This window comes from Mustelus asterias, chromosome 12 (genome assembly GCF_964213995.1).
Source record: "Mustelus asterias chromosome 12, sMusAst1.hap1.1, whole genome shotgun sequence".
Lineage (NCBI taxonomy): Eukaryota > Metazoa > Chordata > Chondrichthyes > Carcharhiniformes > Triakidae > Mustelus > Mustelus asterias.
Genome location: NC_135812.1, coordinates 53,057,850 through 53,071,358, shown reverse-complemented (window position 1 = coordinate 53,071,358; position 13,509 = coordinate 53,057,850).

Genomic DNA, 13,509 nt, shown 5'->3' with positions numbered 1-13,509 from the left:
GAGTGGTCCCAGGACATCAGCTCACATTATCACCCTTTAAACCTCTGGACTGAACAGGCCAATCGGGGACTGAGAGGAGAGGTTGAAAGTTGGGTTAGACGGCAGCACAACACCACCACCTCCCCCCCACCCTTAACAAAGAAAAATGTGTGTTTGTTGCTGGACTGGGAAAAAATAACAAGGTGGAACTTAAAATAGTGCAGCTGGTATGGAATGAGCCACGTGCTGGATGTGTAATGTAATGCCGAACAGGGATTCCAGTCTATTGTTCCTGAAAGGATGAAAAGGTCTTTGTTACTAAGCCCTTGACCTGATCCCAAGGGAACAGAGCCAGGAGCCCAATATCCAGTGCCTAATATAGTCAGAATAGGGATAGTGAGTGTGTTTGTAAACCAGCTGTGTCTGGAAAATGTCATTGATATAGAATGTAGACAGACTGGGAAAATCATGCATCGGTGTTGTGCCAAGTACTGAATTAGACAATAGGTACCAGGCCTATTTATCTGTTGGCATTTCCGAAACAATCCCCATATATTTCTGTCAGTTATTACACCCAATGCTTGTATTCTGCAATGATGACATCTCAACACCCCAGTCATCTGTCTAAAATGGTTGTAAGCAATGAGTCAGCCTTTCCTGCTGTTGAGATTTTGACAAAATGTCATCTCTCTTCAGGATTTTGATGATATCCCACAACCTTGTGATTTCATAGATTTGATTTGATTTGATTTATTATTGTCACATGTATTAACATAGTGAAAGGTATTGTTTCTTGCACGCTATACAGTCAAAGCATGCCGTTCATAGAGAAGGAAGCGAGAGAGTGCAGGATGTGGTGTTACAGTCATAGCTAGGGTGCAGAGAAAGATCAACTTAATGCAGGGCAAGTCCATTCAAAAGTCTGACAGCAGCAGGGAAGAAGCTGCTCTGGAGTTGGTTGGTATGTGACCTCAAACTTTTGTATCTTTTTCTCGAAGGAAGAAGATGGGAGGGAGAATGTCCGGGCTGCGTGGGGTCCTTAATTATGCTGGCTGCTTTGCCGAGGCAACGGGAAGTGTAGATAGAGTCAATGGATGGGAGGCTGGTTTGTGTGATGGATTGGGCTACATTCACGACCTTTTGTAGTTCCTTGCGGTCTTGGGCAGAGCAGGAACCGTACCAAACTGTGATACGACCAAAAAGAATGCTTTCTATGGTGCATCTGTAAAAGTTGGCGAGAGTCATAGCTGACACTCCAAATTTCCTTAGTCTTCTGAGAAAGTAGAGGCGTTGGTGGGCTTTCTTAACTATAGTGTCGGCATGGGGGGACCAGGACAGGGTGTTGGTGATCTGGACACCTAAAAACCTGAAGCTCTCGACCCTTTCGACTTCATCCCCATTGATGTAGACAGGGGCATGTTCTTCTTTACGCTTCCTGAAGTCGATGACAATCTGCTTTGTTCTGTTGACATTGAGGGAGAGATTATTGTTGTTGCACCAGTTCACCAGATTCTCTGTCTCATTCCTGTACTCCGTCTCATCATTGTTTGAGATCCGACCCACTATGGTGGTGTCGTCAGCAAACTTCAAAATCGAATTGGAGGGGAATTTGGCCACACAGTCAAAGGTGTATAAGGAGTACAGCGGAGTGCTGAGAACACAGCCTTGTGGGGCACCGGTGTTGAGGATGATCGCGGAGGACGTGTTGTTGCCTATCCTCACTGATTGTGGTCTGTGAGTTAGGAAGTTCAGGATCCAGTCGCAGAGGGAGATGCCGAGGACCAGGCTATGGAGTTTGGAGATGAGTTGCGTGGGAATAATGGTGTTGATGGCTGAGCTGTAGTCAATAAATAGGAGTCTGACATTGGTCTCCTTGTTATCTAGGTGTTTGATGCGCGATATAACTCACGAGGCTAGAGATGCTCGAGGAAATAAAGGCTTTTATTGACTACTACAATAGAGCTACCATATATAATACACGATCCCAGACTGAAGGGTCCCAGACAGAGCAGTGACCTTTATACCTCTCCCAGGAGGCGGAGCCCGACTGGGATGTACCATAATAACTATATTACAGGTAGAACAGCCCTACCCTAACCCCAACAGTAACATGTAGAACAGCCCAACCCTAACCCCAACAGTAACATATATACAGACTCATAGAACTGGCCAGACCCTGGCTCCTTTGAAGACAAAGGCCGGCGCGGTACAAAAAAAACACAGAACAATTGGTCATCAGTCTATAAGTTCAGACGGTCAGGGGGACCGCACCGTCGTTGTGACCTCCTCAACACCGGTGATGACACCGGAGTAGGCACTCGCGGTGGCGTTCTCCCCAAGGCGGTGTCCAACGGCTCCTCCAATGTCTCACGGGCCGGTTGACCCCGAGGTGGTGACAATCCACTGAACTCGGACACGCCTTGGAGTGGCGACCATCTCCTGGACTCAGGCAAGCTGTACACGGGAGTAAAAGGGTTAAGTGATGGTCCCGATGCTGCCCGCGCCGTGTCAGGAGGGGAAACAATAGTTGGGGGGTCTCTAACAGGAGGTATGGGAGTGACAGGGGTTTCCAAGCCCCCTGCTGGCGCCAGGTCTCGAATCGAGACCGTGTCCTCTCGCCCATCAGGGTATGCCACATAGGCATACTGAGGGTTGGCGTGGAGGAGATGGACCTGTTCAACCAAAGGGTCGGACTTGCGGGCCCTAACATGTCGCCGCAGGAGGACAGGTCCTGAGTACGTCAACCAAGACGGTAATGAGGTCCCAGAGGAAGACTTCCGAGGGAATGAAAACAGTCTCTCATGGGGGGTAGCGTTGGTTGCCGTACACAGGAGTGAGCGTATGGAGTGGAGCGCATCAGGGAGCACCTCTTGCCAACGGGAGACTGGAAGGCTTTTTGACTTCAACGCCAGTAAGACAGCCTTCCAGACTGTAGCATTCTCACGTTCCACCTGTCCGTTACCCCTAGGGTTGTAGCTCGTGGTTCTACTAGAGGCAATCCCGTATGAGAGCAGGTATTGCCTCAAGTCATCGCTCATGAACGACGAGCCCCTATCGCTGTGGATGTAACAGGGGTACCCGAACAGGGTGAAAAGATCACGAAATGCCTTGATAACCGTGGCAGCGGACGTATCAGAACAGGGAATGACAAAAGGGAATCGTGAGTACTCATCAATGATATTGAGGAAGTACACATTCCGATCTGTCGAGGGAAGGGGGCCCTTAAAGTCCACACTCAGTCTTTCGAAGGGGCGAGTGGCCTTAACGAGTTGTGCCCTGTCAGGTCGGTAAAAGTGCGGTTTGCATTCCGCGCATACCCAGCAGCTTCTAGTTATGGACCTGACATCCTCCACCAAGTAGGGTAGATTCCGGGCTTTTACGAAGTGGTAGAGCCGAGTGACCCCGGGATGGCGGAGGTCATTGTGGAGAGCCTGCAAACGATTCTCCTGCATACTGGCGCATGTTCCACGTGACAGGACATCCGAGGGCTCGTTGAGTTTCCCTGGACGATACATGATGTCGTAATTATAGGTGGAGAGTTCGATTCTCCACCTCAAGATCTTATCGTTCTTGATCTTGCCCCGTAACGTGTTATTGAACATGAACGCCACGGACCGCTGGTCCGTGATCAGGGTGAACCGTTTTCCCGCCAAGTAATGGCGCCAATGCCGGACGGCCTCCACAATGGCCTGGGCCTCCTTTTCCACCGCTGAATGTCGAATTTTGGGGCCTTGGAGGGTGCGAGAAAAAAAGGCGACGGGCCTGCCCGCCTGGTTAAGTGTGGCGGCCAGGGCGAAATCAGATGCATCGCTCTCCACCTGGAAGGGGATGGACTCATCGATAGTGTGCATCGTGGCTTTCGCGATATCGGCTTTTAGTTTTTCAAAGGCCACACGAGCCTCTGGTGCCAGGGGAAAAGAGGTAGACTTGATGAGCGGACGGGCTTTGTCCGCGTAATTGGGAACCCACTGTGCATAGTAAGAGAAGAAGCCTAAGCATCTTCTCAGTGCTTTTGCGCTAGTGGGCAGGGGAAGTTCGAGGAGGGGACGCAGACGGTCTGGATCAGGGCCAATGACCCCGTTTTCCACCACATATCCGAGGATAGCTAGGCGGCACGTGTGAAATACACACTTCTCCCTGTTATAGGTCAGATTCAGGCGAGATGCAGTGCGTAGGAATCTAAGAAGGTTGGTATCGTGGTCCTGCTGGTCATGGCCGCAGATGGTGACGTTATCCAGGTACGGGAAGGTAGCCCGCAGTCCGTTATGGTCCACCATTCGGTCCATAGCACGCTGAAAGACCGAGACCCCATTGGTGACACCAAAAGGAACCCTTAAAAAATGGTACAAGCGACCATCCGCCTCAAAAGCCATGTATTGTCGGTCCTCTGGGCGAATGGGGGGCTGGTGGTAGGCAGACTTTAGGTCGATGGTGGAGAACACCCGGTACTGCGCAATCTGGTTGACCATGTCAGAAATGCACGGGAGGGGATACGCATCCAGCTGCGTGTATCTGTTAATGGTCTGACTATAGTCAATGACCATCCGGGGTTTGTTCCCACTCTTGACCACCACGACCTGCGCTCTCCAAGGACTAGCGCTAGGTTGTATGATCCCTTCCTTGAGGAGCCGCTGAACCTCAGATCGAATGAAGATCCGATCCTCAGCGCTGTAACGCCTACTCTTAGTCGCGATGGGCTTGCAGCCTGGCATGAGATTCTGGAATAGGGAGGGTGTGGTAATCTTAAGCGTCGAGAGGCTACAGGTGGAGGCTGCTGTTCTCCCACTGAAAGCGGAGGGAGTGGCCCACCGTACTGTAGGGTTACACTCTTCAAGTGGACCATGAAATCTAGTCCGAGGAGTATTGGCGCGCAAAGGTGCGGTAACACCAGGAGCGTGAAGCTCTCGTAAACCGTGCCCTGCACCGTTAGATTTACCACGCAACTCCCTAGCACAGTGACAGACCGGGACCTTGATGCCATCGAGATTGTCTGCTTGACAGGCTGGATCTGGAGGCCACACCGCTTCACGGCGTCTGGGTGAATAAAGCTCTCCGTGCTCCCGCTGTCAAACAGACAATAAATCGTGCGTTTGTTTACCTGTATGTCCATCATGGACTTGTCGAGTCTGTGAGGCTTTGCCTGGTCCAGGATAATCGACGCCACCGTTGGTTCGTGAGCGCCACTGCAGGCAGCTGAGATGGATGATGATGACCCCTGCTGGTCATTCGCAGTCGGTGCCGACCAAAATGGCTGCTCCCATAGGTCGCACGTGGGCGATGGCGCCAAAATCAGCGACCCCTGGTGGTCGCGCGTCTCTTGCGACTCCGTCGTCAGGAATGGCGACGTCCTGGCCTCGCACGTGGAAGAAACCCTTGACGATGCCGACGACGAGGAACCCGGCTCCGGGGAGTCACATGCCGCACTGCTGTTCCTGGATGTAAGTTTGGATCGACATACCTTCGAATAATGCCCCTTCTTGCCGCAGGCGGAGCACAACATCGCTTTAGCGGGACATCGCTGCCGAGTGTGCTTCACTCCCCCACAGAAGTAACACCGCAGGCCACCTGGAGCTGCTGCCGTCGTCAGGCCCGAGGGTGGGCACGCCATCACGCAGCTTTTCGGACCCGCTGGACGAAGTGGGGTCTGTGACTGCTCCTGCCACGCTGTCTCCACGTGGTCTTCGGGATACATCGCCAGGCTTTTGGAGGCCGTTTCTAGTGTATCCGCTAGCTCTATAGACTTAGTGAGATCGAGATTACCTTGCTCCAACAGTCGAAGTCGGATATAAGACGATCCGATTCCCGCCACAAACGCATCTCGAGCGAGGTCGTTCATGTTCTGGTCTGCCGACACTGCTTTGCAGTTACAGCCCCTGGCTAGCTGTAGGAGCTCGCACGCATACTGTTCCGTCGTTTCACCGGGCTGCCGTCGTCGAGTGGCTAAGAGATATCGAGCATGCATCTCGTTTGGCGGTTTAATGTAGCGCTTCTTAAGAAGCTCGAGGGCCCCTTTGTAGTCAGTGGCCGCATGGATCGCTAAATATACAGCGTCGCTTACCCTCGCGTGGAGGACCCGGAGTCTGTCGTCGTCTGTGGTGACCGCTGCGGAGGCTTCGAGGTAATCCTGAAAACATTTCAACCAGTGGTCGAAGGTGTTGGAGGCGCCCGCCGCACGTGGGTCCAGCGTAAGACGTTCGGGTTTTAACATTTGCTCCATGCTCTCTGTACTGTTTTCTTTTTTTTTCAACGACGAGAGTTCAGTTAGTGGTCAATAAAATTGATGCGCGATATAACTCACGAGGCTAGAGATGCTCGAGGAAATAAAGGCTTTTATTAACTACTACAATAGAGCTACCATATATAATACACGATCCCAGACTAAAGGGTCCCAGACAGAGCAGTGACCTTTATACCTCTCCCAGGAGGCGGAGCCCGACTGGGATGTACCATAATAACTATATTACAGGTAGAACAGCCCAACCCTAACCCCAACAGTAACATGTAGAACAGCCCAACCCTAACCCCAACAGTAACATATATACAGACTCATAGTACTGGCCAGACCCTGGCTCAGTACTACCTGGTGGGAACCAACGATGGTTCACCACAGTGTTCCAGGGTTGAGTGCAGGGCCAGGGAGATGGCGTCTGCTGTGGACCTGTTGCGGCAGTAGGCGAACTGTAGTGGATCCAGGTCGTCCGGGAGGCTGGAATTGATTCGTGCCATGACTAGTCTTTCAAAGCACTTCATAATGATTGATGTCAGAGCCATCGGCCGATAGTCATTAAGGCACACTGCTTGGCTTTTCTTGGGTACCGGAATGATGGTCATCTTCCTGAAGCAGATATGGACCTCAGATTGTTGTAAAGAGGGGTTGAAGATGTCGGTGAATACCCCCACCAGCTGATCCGCACAGGATCTGAGTGCTCGCCCAGGTACCCCATCCGGGCCAGTCGTTTTCCGTCGGTTGACCTTTGAGAAAGCTGCTCTGACATCTGCGATGGCGACCCCAGATACAGGTTCATCCAGGGCTTTCATGGTGGAAGGCATGCTCTCACTGACCTCTTGCTCAAAACGGGCTTAGAATGCATTGAGCTCATCAGGGAGGGGTGCATTGGAGCTGGCGATTTGACATGCCTTCATCTTGTAGCCTGTTATGTCTTGCAGACCTTGCCATAGTCGGCGGGGGTCGATGTGGCTAGCCTGGGACTCTAGCTTGGTCCGTTAGTGTCTTTTGGCATCTTTGATGCATCTCCTTAGATCGTATCTGGCTTTCTTGTATAAGTCAGTGTCTCCTGACTTGAAGACCTGGATTTCAGCAAGCAGTGGATATCCCTGTTCATCCATGGTTTCCGATTGGGGAACACACGGATTTGCTTCTTTAGCACACAGTCTTCCACACATTTACTAATGAAGTCAGTTATTGTAGTGGTGTACTCATTTAGGCTGGTCGCAGAGTTTTTAAATACTGACCAGTCCACTGACTCCAAGCAGCCCCGTAGGAGATCAGCCAATTCCTCAGACCAACATTGCACAACTTTCTTTGATGGATTCTCCCACTTCAGATTTTTGAGGAGTTGTGTAGATGAAGGGAGTGCAGTCGATGTAGTTTATATAGATTACAGCAAAGCCTTTGACAATATCCCACATGGGAGACTTATACAACACACTACTTAAACCTTAGCTGGAATATTGTGCAAAGTTCTGGGTGTCAGACTATTGGAAGGATGTGAAGGCATTGGAGAGAGTGCAGAAGAGATTTACAAGAATGGTTCCAGAGATGAGAAACTTCAGTTATGAGGATAGATGGGAGAGGTTGGGCAGCACGGTGGCAGAGTGGTTAGCACGGCTGCCTCACAGGGCCAGGGACATGGTTTCTACTCCAGCCTCATTTGACTGTCTATGTGGAGTCTGCATGTTCTCCCCATGATGCGCGGATTTCCTCCAGGTGCTCCGGTTTCCTCCCACAGTCCGAAAGACGTGCTGGTTAGGTGCATTGGCCATGCTAAATTTTCCCTCAGTGTACCCGAACAGGCGCCAGAGTGGATTTTCACAGTAATTTCATTGCAGTGTTAATCTAAGTCTACTTGTGACACGAATAAACTTGAACTTAAAACCCTTAGTGTCCAAAGATGTGTAGGTTAGTTGGATTTGAGGGGTTACGGGATACGGCGGGAGAGGGGGCCTGGGTAAGATACTCTGTCAGTGTGCAGACTCGATGGGCCTAATGGCCTCTTCTGCACTGTAGAAATTCTATGATTCTAAGGTTGGGACTGTTTTCCTTGAAGGGAAGAAGGCTAAGAGGAGATTTGATAGAGGTGTTCAAAATCATGAGGGGGCTGGGCAGAGTAGATAGGGAGAAACTGTTCCCACTTGCAAAGGGATCAAGAACGAGAGGGCACAGATTGAAAGTGATTTGAAAAAGAAGCAAATGTGATGTGAGAAAAAACTTTTTCACACAGCAAGCAGTTGGGGTCTGGAATGCACTGCCTGGGAGTGTGTTGGAGGCAGGTTCACTCGAGGCATTCAGACAAACAGTGTGAAGGTGCAGATTGCCAACATGATCAATGTGAACAGCAGATCTCGGAGGATCCGAATGAAGTGCAATAACTTCACCCGAGTGCTTACGGTCAGTCCTTCAATTTTCATGACTTACAAAATGAACGACATGCCTCACATACTCCACCTCTCACCTCACACCAAACTCCACAGCACACAAACCCTCACCCTCACATGCTGCTCTCTCACAACTCACCTCACATCAAACTTCACATCACAAAAAACCAGGGAGACAGAGAAACACTTCTTTTCAGCTTGGTGTCCCTTCTAAACTAACACTGCAGCAAGCCAAACAGAAAATGAAACCTTAAATTCACCAGGAAAAAAACTGTCCAAAACACATGGACCTTCCTCCTAACACTGCAGGGCTATAAAACATCCCAGAATAAAAATAAACAAACCCCATTTAAACCAGTTTTTGCTTGCCAGTTTTTTTGTCTGCTCTCAGCTGGGAGCAGGAGCACAGCCTTGTGGTCTGGTATGCCAAAGCGTGGGCAGGCGATAGAGCGGTAGGCATGCTTGACATTTGTGTGGCAGTGGTCTAGCATGTTTGGGCCTCTGGTGGAACAGGAGACAGGTTGGTGGTTTTGTTTGATTGGAACATTTTAGATCGATTTATTAATGTTTATACTACATCATGATTGTTTTTATTTCTTGTTTGTAATTGGTAACAATTATTGCTAATTTTCTTCTATACATGTTAACTGTATTCTTAAATAAACTTTGTTTGACAAAAACTCCCTCATGGGTCATTTGAATCATACCTGAAGTGAAACATCTCATGCTTATTCTAGCCAAATTCAAAGTGCAAAACTTATGGTCCAGGCAGGAATCATAAAACACTGAGGAGTTTCTGACCTGAATTATAACAAACAGTACGTGGATAGTCTGATGAGGGAGGGGTCCATACTCGACCTGGTATTGGGGAATGAGCCTGGCCAGGTGATCAAAATATCAGTGGGGAAGTATTTTGGGAATAGTGACCATGATTCTATAAGTTTTTGGATACTTATGGATAAAGACAAGAGTGGACCTTGGGTAAAGGTGTCAAATTGGGGGTAGGCCAACTACAACCAAATTAGGCAAGAATTAGAGAATGTGGATCGGGAGCAGTTGTTTGGGGCTAAATCCACATCTGACATGTGGGAGTCTTTTAAAGACCAATAGAACATAGAACAGTACAGCACAGTACAGGCCCTTCAGCCCACGATGTTGTGCCGAACCTTTTCCGAAATCAAGATCAAGCTATCCCACTCCCTATCATTCTAGTGTGCTTGTCCAATAACCGCTTGAAAGTTCCTAAAGTGTCCGACTCCACTCTCACAGCAGGCAGTCCATTCCACACCCCAACCACTCTCTGAGTAGAGAACCTACCTCGGACATCCTTCCTATATCTCCCACCATGAACCCTATAGTTATGCCCCCTAGTAACAGCTACATCCACCCGAGGAAATAGTCTCTGAACGTCCACTCTATCTATCCCCCTCATCATCTTATAAACCTCTATTAAGTTGCCTATCAACCTCCTCCGCTCTAAAGAGAAAAGCCCTAGCTCCCTCAACCTTTCCTCATAAGACCTACCCTCCAAACCAGGCAGCATCCTGGTAAATCTCCTTTGCACCAGTTGACTAAAACGCGGGACAGGCAGGTTCCTGTGAATATGAATGGCAAGATTTGGGAACCTTGGATGATAGGGGAAATTGTCAAAAGAAAGGAAGCATACGCAAGATCTAGGCAACCAAAAGCAGACGAAGCCCTTGAAGACATCACTCCTACATCACTGTTCTCACTTTCCAAGGGCCATGTGTCCATAAAACCTGCCGACTTAACAAGTACAAAGTTAAAGGAGAGGATAGAAGTGCAGATTAATGATGAGGACTTTCAACTAGTTAAAGGAGCCGAGGGCTCAGGAGAGGTTAGTAAAGTTTCCAGACTACATAATAGAACAGAAAGTATAGAAGGTGGCAGAAATCTAACCTCAGGCAGAGCAAAAAAGGTGACAAGCATGAGAAGGGAGGTGGTCAATGCAGGACTGAGGGTGTTGTATCTAAATGTGTGCAGTATACCGAACAAGGTAAATGAGCTTGTTGCACACATCGAAATTCGCCGGTACGATGTTGTGGGCATCACAGAGACGTGGCTGCAAGGGGAAGGACTGGAATCTAAAAATCCAAGGATATGTGTCCTACCGAAAGGACAGGCAGATGGGCAAAGAGGGCGGAGTTGCATTGTTTGTAAGAGATGAAGTTAAATCGATAGCAAGAAGCGATATAGGATCAGAAGGCACTGAATCTCTGTGGATAGAGTTGAGGAATCGCAAAGGTAAAAAGACCCTGACGGGAGTTATGTACAGGCCCCCTAGCACTAGTCAGGATGTGGGCCAGAAAATAAATCGGGATAGAAAAGGCAATATTACAATAATCATGGAGGACTTCAAAATGCAGTTGGACTGGGAAAATCAGGTAGGTAGTGGATCCCAAGAAAAGGAGTTTGTGGAAAGTCTAAGAGATGGTGTTTTGGAGCAGCTTGTGAAGAGCCTACAAGGGAACTTGCAATTCTGGATTCGGTAATATATAATGAGGCAGACTTGATTAGGGAACTTAAGGTGAAAGAATCCTTCGGGAGCAGTGACCACAATATGATAGAATTTACCCTGCAGTTTGAGAGGGAGAAGCTGGAATCAGATGGAACGCTATTGCAATTAAATAAAGGTAACTACAGACATGAGGGAGGAGCTGGCCAGAGTTGATTGAAAAGGGAGCCTCGCAGGGTAGACAGTGGAACAGCAATGGCAGGATTTTTGGGGCGGCAAAGCAGAAATTCATCCCAAGGAGGAGGAAACATGCTAAGGGGAGGACGAGGCAGCCATGGCTGATGAGGGAAGTCAAGGATAGCATAAAAGCAAAAGAAAAAGCATACAAAGGATTAGTGGGAAGTCAGAGGATTGGGAGGCCTTTAAAAGCGAGCAGAGGATGACTAAAAAAGCAATAAGGGGGGAGAAAATGAAATATGACTAAGCTAGCTAGTAATATAAAAGAAGATAGGAAGAGTCTTTTTCCAATTTATAAAAGGTAAGACAGAAGCACAAAGAGACATTGGACCACTGGAAAATTAGGCTGGAGAAGTAATAATAGGAAACAAAGAAATGGCAGAGGCACTTTGCATCAGTCTTTATGGTGGAAGACACCAGTGGGATGCCAAAGCTCCAGGAGAATCAGGGGGCACAGGTGAGTGGAGTGGCCATCACTAAGGAGAAGGTTCTGGGGAAACTGAAAGGTCTGAAGGTGGATAAATCACCTGGACCGGATGGACTACACCCCAGGGTTCTAAAAGAGATAGCTGAGGAAATTGTGGGGGCATTGATGGTGATCTTTCAGGAATCACTTGAGTAAGGAGGTTCCCAGAGGACTGGAAAGTAGCGAATGTAACACCACAGTTTAAGGGAGGGAGGGAGGCAGCAGACGAGAAATTATAGATGGATTATGGATTATGGATCTGGACTCGTTAGGCTGACTTCAGTCATTGGCAAGATTTTAGAATCCATTATTAAAGATGAGATCGCACAGTACTTGGAAGTGCATGATAAAGGACTGAGTCAAGTCATGTCTGTCAAATCACCCACAGCGTACCAGAGTTCTTTGAGGAGGGAACAAGGAAGTTAGATAAAGGAGAGCCAGTGGACATGATTTATTTAGATTTCCAGAAGGCCTTTGACAAGGTGTTGCAGAGGAGACTATTAAATAAGTTAAGAGCCCATGGTGTTAAGGGTAAGATCCTGGCATGGATAGAGGATTGGCTGACTGGCAGAAGGCAGGGAGTGGGGGTAAAGGGGTCTTTCTCAGAATGGCAGCCAGTGACTAGTGATGTGCCTCAGGGGTCAGTGCTGGGACCGCAACTTTTCACAATATACATTAACGATTTGGAGGAAGGAACTGAAGGGACTGTTGCTAAGTTTGCAGATGATACAAAGATATGTAGAGGGGCAGGTAGTATTGAGGAAGCAGGAATGCAGCAGAAGGACTTGGACAGGCAAGAAGAGTGGGCAAAGAAGTGGCAGATGGAATACAATTTTGGAAAGTGTGAGGTTATGCACTTTGGAAGGAGGAATGGAGGCATAGACTATTTTCTAAATGGGGAAATGCTTAGGAAACCAGAAACACAAAGCGACTTGGGAGTCTTTGTTCAAGATTCTCTTAACGTGCAGATTCAGTCGGCAGTTAGGAAGGCAAATGCAATGTTAGCATTCATGTTGAGGGGGCTGGAATACAAGAGCAGAGATGTACTTCTGAGGCTGTATAAAGCTCTGATCAGACCCCATTTGGAGTATTGTGAGCAGTTTTTGGCCCTGTATCTAAGGAAGGATGTGCTGGCCTTGGAAGGGTCCAGAGGAGGTTCACAAGAATGATCTCTGGAATGAAGAGCTTGTCACATGAGGAATGGTTGAGGACTCTGGGTCTGGACTCGTTAGAGTTTAGAAGGATGAGAGGGGATCTTATTAAAACTTACAGAATACTGCAAGGCCTGGATAGGGTGGACATGGAGAAGATGTTTCCACTAGTAGGAAAAACTAGAACCAGAGGGCACAACCTCAGGCGAAAGGGACGATCCTTTAAAACAGAGATGAGAAGGAATTTCTTCAGCCTGAGAGTGGTTAATCTGTGGAACTCTTTGCCACAGAAAGCCAGGTCATTGAGTGTCTTTAAGACAGAGATAGATAGGTTCTTGATTGGCAAGGGGATCAAAGGTTACGGGGAAAAGGCAGGAGAATGGAGGTGAGAAAAATATCAGCCCTGATTGAATGGCGAAGCAGACTCGATGGGCCGAGTGGCCTAATTCGGCTCCCTGGTCTTATGGTAAAGGCTGATAAAACACAAAACTGTGAAGAGAGAGACTGTAAAGAAATGCAAGCTCATGGCCCCATCTTCTGGAAGCCAGCGTATATATGAATCTTTGCAAGCAAATTTGTTCAGA